Source organism: Perca flavescens, chromosome 21, assembly GCF_004354835.1.
Source record: "Perca flavescens isolate YP-PL-M2 chromosome 21, PFLA_1.0, whole genome shotgun sequence".
NCBI lineage: Eukaryota > Metazoa > Chordata > Actinopteri > Perciformes > Percidae > Perca > Perca flavescens.
The window spans coordinates 14,357,205-14,375,497 of record NC_041351.1 but is presented as its reverse complement, the minus strand read 5'-3'; the positions used below and the strand labels follow the sequence as shown (position 1 = coordinate 14,375,497).

The 18,293-nt window shown below is 39.4% G+C and overlaps 1 protein-coding gene across 9 annotated transcripts in view; it reads right to left on the bottom strand.

Moving 5' to 3' along the window:
- Window positions 1-18,293, bottom strand: part of plce1 (phospholipase C, epsilon 1) — a 92,452-nt gene that overhangs the window by 51,170 nt on the left and 22,989 nt on the right. The window lies entirely within an intron of this gene.

Here is an 18,293-nt window from a genome sequence, read left to right as displayed (position 1 = left end):
TCATAAAGCGTCCACAGGTACAGTGAAGCACAGTTAATTCAGTAAATTGTTAAGGCCGATCCTGCTTTATCAACCTTGAAGTATGCAATACCCGGAATAACTCAGAATAAAGAGATAAATAAATAAAGATGCAAAAGCTTTCTGGCAAAAATCACCTCATCCGGTGCCGTTTTTCACCTTTCAGACAGTTACACAACGTTTGAATCAGAGGTCATTGTCATCAGCTCCTCTCTCCTCTCTCTGGCCATTATTGGAAGCAATTTCCTCTCCGCAGAAGAGAAATCAAAGCGTGAAAAGGAAGAATTAATAAAGACAAATACCACTGAGGCACATAACCAAAAGAAAGGTGGGAAAGGGACAGAAAACATCACACAGACAGATACGTGTAGGTATATAGAGCAAGGAGAATAATGAGGAGATGGAGAAAAGGAAGGTGGGAGGCAAGAGAGAAAGAAGAGACGTCACTGAAGATTTTTAACCGAGCGAACATTTTGACCTTAAAGAAAAGCCTCCTCCTCCTTCAGTTCACACTCTTCTCGGAACAAAATCTATCCGACAAAAAAGGAAACACTTATCCAAACCAATTGACTTGTACTTTGTCCTTATGTGAACCGGCAGATGAGCTCTTTGGGCACAAATTTCAGAGAAAAGCCATTACGGCAACATTTTGTGGCACTGTAAGTGGGCGCTAATGCCTTCAGCGGGGGTGGATATTACAAAATTGGGACAAAATCGATACTGGTGACAGAGTGGGGGGATGAATGCAATACAAGTTTAATGAGAAAATACGGCGCGGGCGTAATCGTCAATAAGCCCTTCTTCATAATAATGCCAGGAAGGAGGTAGGTGAAGGACATCACCCCCCCCCCGCCCCCGAGGATTATGGTGTTAAAGGTGCTCTAAGCAATGTTGGGTGACGTCACTTCTTGTTGACGTTCAAAGTATTGTCAAACAAAATGGAGGCTAGGTCGCCCCTCCCTCCTCCTCATCCCGCCCCCTCCCCTCCGTGTTCTAACCCCCCAACCCCCACCCCCAAATCCTTCTTGTCGGTTATTGGCTGGAACACTGTTATGTTTCGTGGTGCGTGTCTACAGAGACCGCGTTTTTTTACAGTGTGTTCAGGGGACAGGCAGCTCGCGGATAGTGAGATGTCTGCTGTATGAGACAAAAAATGTTGTAGCCTAAAAAATGCGTGACTTCACTTAGATCACCCTTTAATTCTCAGAGTTTAGTACATGTGAATCTGTGTTCAGTTGGCCCACTACTTGTCTCAGCAGGATTTGTTTCCTGCATTGGGTGTAGGCCTAACTGTTGTCAGATCTGGGCCGTCCCGGGGGAAAGGAGACATACCAGCCTGCACGTTTAAAGAGTGAGAGAGCCAACGTGAAGGAGAAGGAGAGAAAGGGTGAGATACAAAGAAACACACGCACGCGTGCAACGTACAACATTATGAAATAAATTGATTGAACACTTTTAGACAAACAGCGTCTTGATTTTTTTTTCCTTTTCCTTAACCAGACCATTCTCTGACTCACATTTCTGGTAAAAGACCTCATTTTTAAAAATCAGCATCTAGAGACTGTGCAGGTCCACTTAACTGACAAAAAGTCTAGTACTTTAACAGTGTATTTTTCCACATTTAATACCAAAATAGCATGCTTGGCCTGGGTTGTACATATCACTCATGCCTGCCATGTTATTTACTCTGCATTTAGATGGGCAGCTTTTCAGTTAATTAGCTGGATTTTTTTGTTTTCCCGTCACTAATAAACTAATAAAACCCAAAGAATTCATTTGTAGAGAAGTTTGAATGCTATTTCACATTGCTTGAATATTTCAGTACTATGTATCGAAGCAACAGAAATATCAATGGATTGGTAAGTAGCTGCAAACAGCCCTAAAAAACAACTAATAAGGACTTTTGCAGCGTTCTATTTACCTCGGAACTCGGATTTTCCGAGGTCAAAGTCGGAAACACGTCCCCTGACCTCAGATTTCCGAGTTCGGAACTCTGACAACCTCGCAGTAGCCCGAGCTCAAAATCCAACATGGCTGCTCCCTGTATCAACAGTCGTGAAAGCTGCAGTAACATAAAGTTATAAGCACTTCTGTCTTCTTTGTGTCACTAAATCAGTCGTTCACACAGGCATGTTCAACTTCTATCTGTGGACATGTTGTTACGCTGCTAGAGCTAATGAAGACAATGAAAATCTAACTAACGGAACGCATTCAACTCGGGTATGACGTCATTCCCAGCTCCGGCTTCCGAGTTCCGAGGTAAACAGAACGCGTCATTTGTCTCTGCTTATGTGTCCTGCTTATGAATTTTGGCAGTTAAACACCTTATTAAGGCAACTAGAGATGACCACTGTCTAAATCAAGGATCAATAGAGCCAACAGATTTTTTTTTAAAGATAATTATACTGCAGTTGACATTTTGCGCTGGTTCAAGACTCTTAATACAAGATTTTTTAAATATGACTTTGTGACAATGAATGAATGACAAGTGAGTGTTTTCCTTTGGATTGTTATTACTGTTGTCAACAACTAGCATGAAAGCATTTGAGAAACAAGGAAACCTAACTTAGTAGCTCTTTCACGCAGAAACACACAACCCACTTAGTGTGTTTGATGTAAACCTCTGTGCTACGTTGGTGAATTTACAGATTAAACTACTAAAAAAAGTGATTACTAAAAGGAACAAGTTTTGTTACAAGTTTATACAAGTAAAAGTAAATTTCCTAAAAATTAATACATTTTCTTTCTTAACATGAAAACATTTTTAAAATATAGGGCCCTATTTTAACGATCTGAAATGCAAGTATGAAACGCAAAACGCAAGTAGCTTTGTGGGCGGATCTTGGGCGCTGTTGCTATTATACCGGCAGGATAAATGAGTCTTGTGTAATTTCTTTGTAATTATGTACAGTTTGCAAAAATGGGAACTGCTGCGTCCGTTTAGATGAGAGAAGTGTATGCGCACACGCTACATTATGGCCAAGCATGCACCCCTAAAATAGCATCTGAATAACGCGCTACTGACTTTAGACTAGCGCCACTGACTTTAGACCAGGTTTTTCGTGGTCAGTGGCGGAATTGTTTTTTGAAACTGCAAAATAGCACCAGGGAACGTTTGCGCCGGAACACGCCTCCTCTTTTCGCTGAACCGCTCCCGGGAGCGGAAATACATTCCCTAATTTACCGACGTGCGTCTGTGGAGGGAAAAGTCTGCTGTGCGTCAGGTGCAAAATAGGAATGATACATGCGTCGGTGTACAAAGGCAATTGCGCTGAGTGCAAGATAGGGCCCATATTCTCCCCAATAACTGTAGGTGCCGGTTCTACTCTAACACACAGACCAAGAATCTGAAAGACGTGACTAATGGAGCTGAAAAAGCGGTTTGTGTTTGTGTGTATATACAGTAAGTGTGTAAGAGAGCCTGACTTCAAATGACACTGCGGGGAATGTGGTGTTGCTTTTGACAGACACAAAGCAGCTGTCTTCACACAAACAGACAAATTCATCTTGAAACTCCACACACATGGACATTCCTTCAAAATCACAAAAACACAGTAGTATGTGTATATATGCACACACAAAGAATCATGGTTAAAAGTATCTGCACCTACCAAAGAGTGGAGATTTTTCAGACTGTTGATCTACATTAAACACACAAACTCTGAGCATGCGTATTAATAATTTCTCACGTACAATGCACATTGCATTGTAAGAAAGGGGGTTAGCCCCACTCTCACACGTTCAGGCTTAAATGTAAAAAAAATAAATAAATTAAAGGCACAAGGGAGTGAGTGAGTTAGTGAAGGAGTGGGGGAGTGAGTAAGCTATAAACTGGTTTTAACATCCATTAAGGGAAAATACTTTAATAAATCAACCAAAGTGTCCATTTTCACTAATGCTTTTTTAATCTCAGTATAAAAAATTATCACTCTAAAGTAGGCAGGCAGGAAGACAAAAAGTACTCTTTTGTTTAATGTGGCCAGTCAAATCAGGCGCGAAGGCAATAATTGCATTTCAGCTCAATTACATAACTACAGGTCATCCAATACCGATATATCCATCGTGTTCTTCTTTCTAGTAAGTTACAGTACTACTGACATTGCCATTTAGCAGAACCAAAGCTATAGGAGTATAAGTCAACTGCCAGTAATACAGCTCTGTATCTCATGTTACACTCGGTGTACAGAAAATGCTAATGGTTTAAGCTCAGTGAAGGTAACTTATAATTGCTAGAGGCAGCTGCACTTAGTGAGCTCCACTTACAATAAGTTACAGTAACTTCAAAAATATGTACAGACCGTCAAAATCTGTTTTTGCTAATCGCTGTTACAGTGCTGCATAGAAATCGGCATTTGTAATGAAGAGCCATGACATGTGTCCATATGTAAATAGTCTGAATTGTATCCGTAAAATAAATAAATGTATTTGTTCATTTTTAATTAAAACAAAATGTTTTGGTTCTGCAGGCTAATGTTACTTCATAACAGTTTGTGTAAACTATGAAAACTGCTCTAAACATATTTGTCTTACTTTCTCTATAATTCTACCTTTCAATTTAACAGACAGCTTCCTGTTCAGCCTTTTTGGCCAGTGTAAAATCTAGCGTGGTCAGATGATGTGTCCTATTTTGAGGCGTGCTGCCATCTCAAGGATGGGGATCAAATCTGTGATGCTTAATTTAATTGCATACATAAATTAAAAGAGAAAAATAATTATAACATACAAGCTATAACTTTCTTATTCCTGACATTCAGTCCACGTAACCTACAGCTATGAATAAGTTTGCAATAAAGTCCCATTAGTGCCCCATTGGGTAATTTCTCTGCCTGGCAACAGCCATTCTGGGAAAGGATTAGCAAGGGCACTGTGGGGCACCACACTGATCTACTGAACGTTGTGCTGGAATGCACACACGTACATACACATGCTAAAATCCAGACATGCAAACACACCCTGAGTCATGCCTGTGCCATTATGTATTTCATACCAGACACATACAGTATGTATCAGCATGCAGCATACTGGAGAGGCCGAAGCTCTCACTGATATCCAACCACCCACACCTCGACCTCTTTACTTTGATGTCCCTGGACCACCACACACACACACACACACACACACACACACACACACACACTCTCTCAGTCACATACACACCACACTCCTCTTCAATTACTCTGAATATTGTCCAGTACTGCAAGGCAGAGATCCCCTGACATGATGTACCTCAGCAACTGTGAAATTCTGCAATGATGTGTGTGTGTGTGTGTGTGTGTGTGTGTGTGTGTGTATGTAAGGTACATTCTCCATCCTACAATTGTCATGCATGCATACAAAAACACACACAACATACATGGACACAAACCTTGATCTGGTAATGATATCATGCAATAAAACACACACGAGTACTCACATGGGATTAGACATATCATTGCATTGGTGCCCTGCCCTGCCCTCCCCCCACGTACTCTCCCACGAAGCTGACATTCAAGAAATAGAAATACATCTTTTTGACTGAATACTACTTTTAGAAGCTTCATGGAGGGTCGAGGTTAGCCGAGGTCAGCGGGGGGAGGGGGGGTTAGTGTTAAAAGAACTCTGTTATTCTGGTCTGTGGACTCAGAGCTGAGGTCAGTGGGAGAGACGTCAGCTGTAACCCTTTCCTTTACTGAGCAATAATCGGTTATTTTGGTCTTTAAAAAGTTTATATTTATAATACTAGGATTAATTTTAAAAGGATTTTGGCTAGGGCTGCACAATATATCGTTTTTTTATCATCACCGCGATATCAACTGGCGCAATAACCAAAGGCTCCGACATATTGTGATAGACACTTAAAGGATTTAGTTTGTGTTAGTTAAAAGAAAGTATCAGTAGAAAACCTTAAGCTGCACATCACACGCAGACGCCACATGCAGAACGCTTTACAACAGCATGGCGGGGTTACAACTTACAACACTAATAACATTACCGTCGCCAAAATACCCCTGTTAATCAAATCCATACTTCACCGTTAACCGTCAAGCCACTAAACCTGTATGGAAATGAAAACCTCTGCTGAAGTGTTACATTCGTTAATGATCATACTGTATGACACAAGTCTCTCTCTCTCTCTCTCTCTCTAATCTGTTATCATGTATATATTCTGTGCTTTGTCCCGTATCAGTTATTGTTGACAAATATAGGGGTGTGTGTGTGTGTTGTGTGTGTGTGTTGTACTTTTTAATTTCATTTTAAAGTTCTTTTATAGCACTTGGTCATCTTAAGCTGTGTTTAAATGTGGTGTATAAATGAACTTAACTTGCACTTACTACAATGATGGTAATAATTTAATGAATAAGCTTCAAGTAAACGTGTGTGTGTGTGTGTGTGTGAGTGTGTGAGAGAGAGAGAATTTTCAGCTCCAACAGCACTCTTCTCATACTGTATGTCTGACTAGTCCTCCTTATGATCTTTGTTTTATTGTGTGTGTCTTGTCTGTATCTGCTCTTTGGGTTACTTACCTTTACACAACTATTAACTAAAACAACAAGTATGTATGTAAGTATGTATTGAGTTGATGTAAATTAATGCTTTTGTTTTTTTTATCCGATTCATCTATTAATCGAAAAAATAATCGACAGATTCATCGATTATTAAAATAATCATTAGTTGCAGCCCTAGTAAATATAGTAGTACAATGTCTTCCTCTGATGTAGATCTAAGTCAGTAGTAGGCTATACAGTGGAGTTTCATATTAAGTGGTTTGGGGTCCTTCTATAAGTAATTTTGGGGTACAATTTGGTTTTGAAGAATTCTACAAGCACCAATACCACAGGCCAAGCAATCGGCCCGTTCCAAACAGGCACATTTTCAACGGGCATTGTACTCGTTAAACTAAAATCACATTAACTTTGAAGCAACAGTGCACATAAAGGGGGGTTCTGAACAGCATAAAAAAGCTGCAAGATGTGGCATAATTTCCTAATTTTCTCGTCAAATGAAAAGTCTCTCCAGCTTACAGCTGTTTAACAGTAAAGACTAGCATCCAAAGATTTAAAGTTGTATTTGTTTTTTAGAGCAAGGCTACTTGGAGGTGAGGTATGCTCTTTCAGCAATATGAACTCAATAAAACTCAGCTGAATCTCTCCACTGCTTCATTCTTGAAGAACTGTAAATCACTGAAAGATTAAGGTCTGAGAAAGCCTCATATTCCTAAAATCCTTCATACCATTTGGACTGTGTTTGCTTTAAAGCAGCGAAAATGGAGCCGACAAAGCGGTCTGAGGGAAATGAAGAAAATGTGCACCCTGCCCACCCAACGTGACAAGAGCGTTTAAATCCACTGCACCTAGTCTATTTGAAAACTCGGTGAGGAGCCAGGTATGTTCAGCAGCCCTGGTATCTCAGCACCCAGACACTCTAACCCCACCCATCCTCTCTACACTGTCTTGTTCTGCTCTGACCTTTTCTGCCATTTCTGTCTCCACAAGGTAATGTTTGTTTTCACGCAGCCCAAGCCTGGACTGTCTCACCACTGACGGAGTGCTGTGCTCATTTGTGTGTACAAGCTCATAGGCAAAACAAGGCGTTTGTACTTATGTGTACATTGATACAGATTCTATATGTATACATATGTATGTTTTTTGTGTACCGGTACAGGCTGTGTATATACATATGTGTTTACAGTATGCTACTGTGTGTATTTATTGGCTTTTGAAGATACAAAGTTCTATCTGAGTGTATGTTAACTTATTGTAAGTGTGTGTAGGTGGTCCATGCACTTGCGTCAGTGTTGCTTAGACTAGAAGAGCCTAATGTCTGAGTATCTGCTTTGAGTAAGACAGAAGAGAGTGCATACTATGGGATCAAATACACACAGACACACTTGAACAAATCTCCCTTATTAAAACACAGTAAGAAGATTATAATCCGACTGAAATTTAAATTATTGAATGAGAAATGAAGCAGGTGAGAAAATTAGCGAGGTTTGGCAGCAATGCATTCACATAAACAATCAAGCGCCTACAGCACAATAAGCACACCTCCTATTCTTGCGTGACCTAATTTGTAATGCATTGTTCGTCTTGTTGGGAGTTTAAGCATTGTCAACCACATCACAAAAAGATGGAAGTGGAGACACGATAGGTGTATGCAGTACATCAACACGCACAGCGAGTACTGGATTGACAGCTAAATCCACTCAAATGGACTTGGAAAAAATGCTGAATGAAGGGAAAGAAGACAAACAAGAGAGGAATGATCTTCATACTTCAACTGAAGAGAAATGTACACAATGTGAAAACTGAACAATAAGTTGGTGTTGGTTATTACACAAAAGGCAGCAGAGGTTGTTGTTTTACAGAGTAAGCCTGGAGAGAAAACCCCTCTTGTCTGACTCGCATCTTAGATCAGGTCCTCTGTGGCTCAGTGGGTGGATTATGATGTGGACATATTCATGCAATAAGGCAATGTAAATGTAATGTGGGTGTTGTAAGTGTGTGGGCGTTTGGGAAACCCCAAAAGTTTTTAGGAAAGGCTTTTCCCAGGGATTCCCAATAGCTGGAGCTATTCGCTGACATTTGCTTTGGCGGTTACATGAAAAAAGTGAGCTAAATGAATTCAAATAGAAAAAAACAAGTAAGTAAAGTAAGAAAATAAAAAGTAAATGATACTAGAAATTATTGATTATTAAAAAGAGGCGATCTTAAAGGGTATCATTCTTCTTTTTTTTCATTTGAATTATTGATTTTAGCTCATAATACCACTTATGGCTTGGTGGGGCCAAATAGATCCTTAAAATTACTCTGCTAAAATTAAGACGAAGATAAAGGGAACAAGGGGGAAGGAGGGGAGAAAAGGAAAGAGGAAAAGAATCAATGAAAAAACTGAAGAAAAAAATTATAAAAGAGATGGACAAGGTTTGACAAAGGTTGTCGACACAGGATGACAGGTTGAACAGAGAGCAGGAGAAGAATTAAGAAGAGAGCAAAAGATGGAGTGGTGGAGGAGGTGAAAAATAAAGGATGAGGGACAGGAGGAAAAAGCATAGGAAAAAGAGAACAGCACGGCAGGATGTGAAGAGAGAAAACCACAGGGAGCGCAGCAGAGGAAATGGAGAAGGAGGCCAAGGGTGACTTGAATCATAATCCCCCGTTGAATTTCACAAGGAACCGTTTCACCAAAGACACAAGAGCTGGGCCCACCTCCCGAGCCCTGCCTCACACCTTTTACAAGTTTAGGACATATGTGTGTGTATTTTATTTGTGTGTGTGTCACACAGAAGTCAAGAGTAGTGGGAAAATGCAATGCATTGCATGCAATCTAGAATCTCAAGTGCAGATGTTAACAAACAGCAGCATACGGCACACTGTTTCAACGGAGATAAGCAGCATAACAAAGAAAATGAAAAAACAAATATACAGATTATCAGTGGCTGCATTTGCTGATCATCGACCCCTTTTAGAGCCAGCGAGGGAAAGCAGCTGAGAAAGTGCAACAGAAAAAACACACATACAGGAAAGGACTAACTAATCTAATTTGTACAGAGTGAATAGAAAGTAGAAGGGGAATGACAAGTTGTGCTTAGGCACACTTATGAAATGCCAGGTCACCATTTCAGCAGATAATGTTACTGTGTGCTTTGAAGAACACTTGAGAAAATTATATATTAATATTAGATAGAGCTTAGGTGTCATCATTGCTTTTTATTACTGTTGTATTATTACAACAAAAAGAGTCATGGTGGGTTATTCCTGATGAGCTTAAGTGAGGTTAAAGGGAGTATCTGTCTTTATTCAGCGTTGGTCTTATGTTCATAGTTTTGGTAATCAGCTGCACCACAGCAATTTCGGAAAGGAGGACAATAAACAGATTTAGATAAGTAACGCAATGTGAGTCTTGTATTGGCCTTTTAGAGTCAAACTTTAGGTACACTAAAAAAATTCTGTTACAATCATCCACTTAATGGCCGACCTATGTCTGGTTCATAATTCATCATAAACTAAATGTGAAGAGTGCAGCAGAGAGGCAACATTTAGAGCGTCCCATAAGAGCTATTTAAGAAGACTGTTGGTCTTCTTGCAGCTATTGCGAATAGGATGTGCAGCCCAGCCAACACAATGGAAAAATTAGAGAGAATAGGAGGTCATCTATATATACACTAATGACTTTATTTGTGGTTATAAGAACGAACAAAGCGTTGAGGTACTGATTGGTAGAATCCTTGTCTCTGAAATCTCAGCAATGTAGCTGGTGAGTAATATGATATTATAACTGATAGGACATAACACAAAATATCATTTCAGCTCTAAGAGGGAAAGGCAAGTTTCAGAAGGAGAAAGAAACAGAATGGAGAAGCCATCAGAGGAAGTATAACAGAAAATAAATATGACAGAGGAGTTGGAGAGAGAGAGACTGGGAGAGAGAAAAAAGGGGTCATCTTGAGGGCCAAAACAACCTGGAACCCATTACCCAGTGCACCCAGTGGGACCCTTCCACACCCCCACTTACAGTTCTCATGATGTCATACTACAGCGAGCCGCTACACACTCCAACATAACGACACACAGTCCTGGTCAGACAGCCGGAGATAAGCCTGATGAATGTTTTTCAGTTCTTAACATTCTAGACATAAAATAATCCTGGTTCTACATGCAAACAAATGCAGTCGATAAGATTTAAAAGTAGTTGTGGCGTGAATGTTTTTGCTTGAATGTTGAGGGGATTTACAATTCAAAAGATAGCATTAGTTACTATTGTACTAACTTATACTGTATTATGTTATATTACATGTTAATGCTACTAATCTTAAAGTTTGCCAATCTTTACTGACTGCTGTGTTAAACATCTCACCTACTCCATGGCGTCACCTCGATCTACCTTCTCCAAGTAATGCTGCATTTTCAAAAGCACGCACATTTAATATCCTCTGTTTAATTATGACATGACAAAACCCAAGATCTTGGTCTAAAAAGGCCTTTGTGCACAACTTAGTTTGCTGTTTTGTACGTCCATACACATTTTCCCAAGTTATCCTTCAGCAGATAAGTTCATAGGTATTTTGACAGCACTACACTATCGAGCGCTTTCCCTGTGTCCAACTTTGAACAACACATTTGGCTTAATGAACTCAAATCCTGTTGCTGTGACACTGATCAGACTAAAAATGTAAACCGTAAAATGTAGTTCCTTACAGCCACACCACACAATGAATGAAAAGACTCTCCCCAGTCAAAGTACAGCAACAACTCGTAGTAAACAGTTTACTTACTGTAGCACAGAAAAATGCTGATATATTGAAGAGAAAGGAAGAAAAACCACCAAGCTCCAATCCCTCTCAGTCTGTGTACGATTATTAAAGTGAGAGAGGAGGCTTGAGCGAAAGAGAGCACAAAAGAGAGAGAGCGAGAGACGGAGGAAGAGAGGGAGTGAGAGAGATCTCTACATCATTAGAGAAAGCCTAAGGAGGAGAGATAAAGAGAAAGAGACAGAGGGGAAGATGGAAAAGATGGGAAGGAAAGAGACAGGAGAGAGAGAGAGCAACAAGAGTAAGGGGAAAAGATAGAGACTTAGAGGGTACCCCCATATTAGGTTATGAGGCAACTGGCCCATCACAACCCAGCAGTAAAAAAGGGAGATTTTATCAGTGAGCACACTATAAACACAAAGACAGAGTAGACACTGGTATACAAGATTTCAATCAATCCTCCTCTACGAGCCTGTTCAACGTGTAAACATTGTCCGACAAAACTCTAAGGGCTCTGTATTTTGATCGGGAGCTATTAAACAGAACTGAAAATCGGCCATTGAAGCCCCTTGTTCAGAGCCAACATCAGTCACCTAATCCAAATGTTCATCAAAGACAAGCAATCATGAAAGTGTTAAGTCAATAAAAAGTAAGAAAGAGCTCAAAGCAATGTTTATATCAAGAGATAGTGCTCTATTCATTTTAGTAATATGACGAGGTAACTTGTGCTTCCTGGTTGAAATCAGGAAATGGTGCATACCCTTTCACCCAGTTACCTAATTAAACTGTTATCGTTGCCTACTACAGTACTTTATACTAAGTATTTAGTAAGAAAATAATACTGCGTCAATACAAACTGTACTATGCAAAGTAAATGCAAGATTGACCACCTCGTACATTTTGAGTAAACTATTGTGTGTCTTTTTGTTCGGGAAGAGGATGATAAATTACAACATTTGAGATGATGTGCTGTTATTTGCCAAGTGAATATGGATAGCACCAAATGTTTCCAAACCAGATTATTTCCTGAGTTGAGAAATACAGCCAAGTGTCAGGTGACTTTAAGTATCCCTAAACTAGTAGGTGGACCATGTTTTGCAACGGTTTTGTCAAATTACTATTTCCAAAGGTCACGAATGAACTTTGGTGCTCAGCTGTGAAGTTGGATGAGATGCATGACAAATGCTAAAAAAGTACTCTGTACGGGATTACAATAGTTACTCATGTCAACATATCTATTGCTATGACAACTGAGCAAACTCCACCCACTGGGGAATGTTGCCAAACAGTAGAAAAATCTAGTGCAATATCCATATGCTGAACATAACTAATGTATCACTTAGCAATGAGAACTGTTCGTATTAATATCTTCTATTCATCTATGGGATATTATTATGTTGTTACAATGCTGCCCAGTATGTTAAATGCAAGCTAAAAAAAATATGGCGATAGTAAGGTAAAACAGGACCCTGCATGTTGCCCCCTCCTGTGTAAAGTCTAATTAAGCCCAAATTGCCTTTAAAATGTCATAATGGCTAACCAAGCCATGTTCCAGCTTGGCTTTATTGGACAGGTGACGCTGTGGGCCGTCAAACCAATAGAGACTGAGGTAGGGCCACTTGATCCTTGTTATTAGCTTTGCTCTGGTGAGCGTTTCTATGCCAACCTCCAATTAAAGACCAGTGTTTGCAGCTTTTCTGTTTAAGCCAGCTCACTCAATGGTAGCGCCAAGCACATTCAGTTTATTGCAACAAACTCTCTATTATCCATATTATACACGCTCTCTGTTGACACATCAGACACTGGTCACTGTTCAAACAATTTACGAACAACTAAGAATGGCCTCACTAGTATAGAATGGGTAATAGTTAAAACCACTAGTTAGGATATAATACATCTTCACAGGAAAAAAACGGAATTTGTCATTTTTGTTGTTGAAATCAAAGGCCTAGGTCATTTCTTGTGTAACCTAGCACATTGACACACACATAATCACAACAGTCACAGGTCTTAATGAATACAGTATGTACTATTGAATCTGCCTAATCAAGTGGAAGAATGAATCTGTTTCATGCCCAGTTGACATCAAAGTGGTCTTTAGAACAAAGCAAACAGCTGGCCTTCCCTGTTTGCTTTGCATTTCATTGATCACTAGCTAATGAGACCGGCTTCCTTACACTTACTACATTAATTGCCTTAAAAAAGGCACAAAATCCCCCGATCAATATGAATTAGGACAATAATAGTGTGATGTGGTGTTGTCTTGTTGTGTGACTGTGCACACTATTCAACCACTGAACATAGACAACAGCCTGCTATCTCTATCTTTATCTTAACACCTTGGAGTGGCTTATGACAAAGCAGAGCTCATACTAGAGCACAATATTTGTAAGGATAACATGCCCTGTTTTATATCAAAAAGTGTGCTGCCCTCTGGTGGATATGCATACAAACACTGACCACTGAATCTGTCAAGTAAAACAAAGGCTTAAATGAAGCATTACCAATGTGTATCTCTTTTTACCAAACAAGAGTTGATTAAGGTAAGCATATAAATAATGATTATTTAAATGATCAATTATAAAAGTGCCAATTGTGAGGATTCACTGTTTTCTTTATCTTGTCAAAAATTATCAGCAGATTAACGATAATGAAAATAATTGTAACTTGCAGCAATCAATTAAGTTCTTGATTATTGTTAAAATTTATTTTCTAGTCCTTTAGTATTTAGTACATTTATAATGACATAAAATTAATAAAATCCTTAGATTTGAGAAGCCAGTGACTCTTTAGCATCAGTAATCAACAAACTGATTACTTGACTAATTGCTTTAGCAATTTGCTGCAATAAAACAAAGATCCTAAGGACGACTAGAGTGCTGTTGGAGCTGAAACTTCTCTCTTTCTCACACACACACACACACACACACACACACACACACACACACACACACACACACACACACACACACACACACACACACACACACACACACACACACACACACATCAATGAGCAACAAGTAGTACAGTTTGTATGCATGGAATTTCTGATTTTGCAATAAACATAAATCATGATTCAGGCTTCAGCAGTCATAGGTGTTCACATACCAGAAATATTTAGCAATCCAAGTTCATCTGCAGCATAAAATATTCTCTTCTCCACCAGATGGAACCAAAGGCTGACTTTTCAGGTTACTGCTGGTACCCATTTAAAACTCATTTTATCATAGCTCTATTTATTAACATTTTATACACCATGAAAGGGAAGGCAGAAAAAGTAAGTGGAAAGTATCTTTAAAGTCATGCTTATCAATTTAGATGAAAGCTTAAGGAGAACATGCACAGTGTTGTTTTAATTCTTAGTCGATAGAGATTCAGACAAAAGCAGAAAATGCAATTAAAATGATTCTTGTATTGCATCCTGTAAGCTTAAGGGTGTAATTTTAGCTAAATCCACTCTGGATGACCACTCAAATCAAGTCAAAGTGTTAGGAAGGGGAGGTGACAGGCTATTTCTATATCCATTTGTTATTCTTTGAGTGCAACAATAATAGTATGACCCACATTTGTTTCATGCTCTCATTTAATCTGTTTTTGGGAATTGCTGGTCCATTTCCATCCACATGCTCTTTTCTCAAATCAAACCTGCAAATCTTCCAATACTAAAATGTGATTGCATCACTGAAGGAGTGCAGAAACCGTGACACATGTAGCAGCCATGTAGTCAGGGTGCTGTGAGCAGAGATGCCATGTCACATGAGGGTGATGAAACTGGGAGAGGTCAAAAGAACAGAAAGTTAGTCACCATGACAGGAAGTTCAAGTGTGTGTGCTTGTTTACATATCTCATACTGATGCGGTCAAAGTTTATGTTATTTATTTGGATGAAATTCCACATAATCCATTTTCAAGGTTATCGTCAAAAAAAGTGACTTATACAGGCTATGTAATATTGATTAGGAGTGTGTGTATATACGCGGGTCAAAATTCTCCACTGTTTGTGTTTGTGCGTTGGGTCCTAACCCATTGTTTAACAACCTCGGCACTGGATCTCTATAGGGACACTTTCCCAGTTTCTGGAGCAGCGCAATTTTCCCACAATATCACAGAGATGCGAGAGGCCTGAGCCACACACACAGACACACACACACACACACACACACACACACACACACACACACACACACACACTTACTTAACTCCAAGAAGCAAAAACACACCCACATGCAGTTTTGACACCCTTCTGTCACCCCACAAAACAAACCGATGGAATGTATGCCACATGCGCTCCTGTGCAGCGGACTCAAGCAAACTTACAAACAGCGAATGAGCTGAAAATGAAGCCTCGCTATGTTTAAAAAGCAGAAAGGTCACATTGTTCAAGATACTGTCAAAGTGAAAAACACTTCTCCTTACAAAAGGCATGCTAGATATTTACTGTCCTACCCTTTTCTGTATAAGCAGAGATCTGATTAAACAGTGTGTCTCAATACACACAGACACACACGCACACACACACACACAAATCTCAGGCTAAGCCGCAACACCCAGCTGGGTGAGAGAGTGGCCTGCTCGGCACATTCCTTTGTAGTGGCACAACACACAGAGAGAGACCGTAAGAGTGATACTTACAAGGTTAAATAAGTGTGACATACATGGAGGGTAAGTGTGTGTGTGTGTGTGTGTGTGTGTGTGTGTGTGTGTGTGTGTGTGTGTGTGTGTGTGTATACACACAGGGTTGGGGTTAATGTGATTATAATTCAGAACTGAAACTGCTGATTGATTGTGAATCATTTCATTTCCATTACTGATATAGTTAATTCTTTCTGTAACACTTTACTTGAAGGTATCTACATAAGAGTGACATGACACTGTCATTAACACATGACACTGTCATGACACAGTCATGACACATGAACCCTAACTCTAACCCTAACTTGTCATGACAAAAACTGAATGACACTTACTAAAAGAAGCGTTATGTCATAAATGTTTATGACTTGTTCATAATGTTTATTACACGTTCATGACAGTGTCATGTCACTCTTATGTAGAAACCTTAAAGTAAAGCATAACCATTATTTCTTTAAGAATATGTATTTCTTTGTTGTTTTGTATCGCAGGAGTTAGATATATTTGTTTTCTAGCTAATTGACTACCTGAATGTTGTGTGAATCATAGCCGCCCCCAAGAGGGACACTCTCCTATAACAAACAATAAAGATTCCAACTTGTGTGTTAGTGCGGGGCTTGTAATGATTCACTCTTCAAACCGAACTGGCGAGAGCCTCTCAGACGGCCAATTATGTTCAATATTTTCAACATGTGTTGTGTAGTATGGCGAGTCACCAAATAAATCTCGAACAAACATTTTCAGCAGTAAATAAGAGCTGTACTTTACTGTGGTACATTCTGTACTACAACAATGATGCAATTGAAAGTTCTTTCATAATGTTGACAGTAGGATAAATACAAAAAGAGAATACATGCCTTGCTGATTACACACAAAAGACAATTGCAGGTGTCATACACGAGACTGGCAAGCCGCAATGCTGCTCAACTCCAGTTCACCTTGCAAAAATGTACGCGCCATGCTTAGCCAATTTTCACAGCCCAGCTTCATTTAGATGTGGTTGTTGCTGCCTTTCAGAGTTTAGGGCACTTTGCCAAAACATGTGGTGTGTCTGTGTTTTAACAACTGAAAGATAAGAAACAACTCATTAGTGTGTAATATAAGAGCAATGTGTGGGGTCTCATAATCCTACATTTAAAAAAATAAAACTGTGTTCCCAAGCTTACAGGGATTTCAGCTGTTTGAAGTGATTTGTTAATTTCCAATATCTCAAACTGTGATTGTAATTGTAATTTAATTCACTTTGACCTAGCCCTTACCAGTGGTTCAACACTGTCTGCACATCAATTACCATCTCACATTGTAGGCCAGTGACTCTCAGATCCATTCAATAGTTGTAACATAGAAAAGGAGTTTGTTGTGCATGCATACAGTATGTGTTTTAATGGCGTGTAAATATAAATTTAAAGAAAACTGTTGACGCTGTGATGACCCTAACAAAGAAATAAGCCAGGCTATTAACTGAAGTAATAACCTTGAAAGCCAATCAATGCAATGATACCTCATGACAACATAGCATGAAATGGAGGTCTTAAAAACGAATATTTGTTTGAAACAAGCGGTAATTGGTAACCAAGATGTGGATGTGTTTGCAAAAGTTATTACCTGAGCTCATAAATAGCCAGTCTTTTAAGATAGTGACCCATTTTAAAAGGCATGGATATTAAACTAGCAAAGGGCTGGAGGGAAAATATAATTGAACAGCACAAACAAGAATGAGTTTAACAACAACTCCCATATGTCACAGGCTGCATTTTATGGTTTGGGACAGCCAAGGTAATATTTGCTGAACAGAACTAAGCTAGCCCTGAAGCTAGACACCATCAATGAGCAGTGTAGCCCTGCAAGTCATACTGACATAAGCCACATGGATGATTATCAATATTGATTTAGGAAATTTTAAAGTCGTGTTTTCATTCTTCATTCATATAGGGAGCAATCGCCACAGACTGCGCTTGGGGCTAAATTAAAATTTTGTCTTTGGTGAGAAAGGCAGAAAATGTACTTACTTTGGTATTTCAGCAGCCGGTATTCCCCTTTAATCAACTGCAACTACTGACTAAAGATTCACTCTGGGATTTAACTTTTAGTATAAACAACATTTACCACACCAACTTCTTCAATAGACTATAAATGCTGAGGACTACTTTTGCTACTCATCTAATATTTGTTCAAACTGAAATGAAAAAAGAAAGAGGAATAGAGATATTGTGTGTGTGTGTGTGTGTGTGTGTGTGTGTGTGGGCTGATACTGTATTTTCACTAACAGCAAGGCAACCACACGGGAGACTGGGTAAGCAACAATGCTGCGCGAGTGTGTGTGTGTGTGTGTGTGTGTGTGTGTGTGTGTGTGTGTGTGTGTGTGTGTGTGTGTGTGTGTGTGTGTGTGTGTGTCATCTCTCTCCCTCTATCAA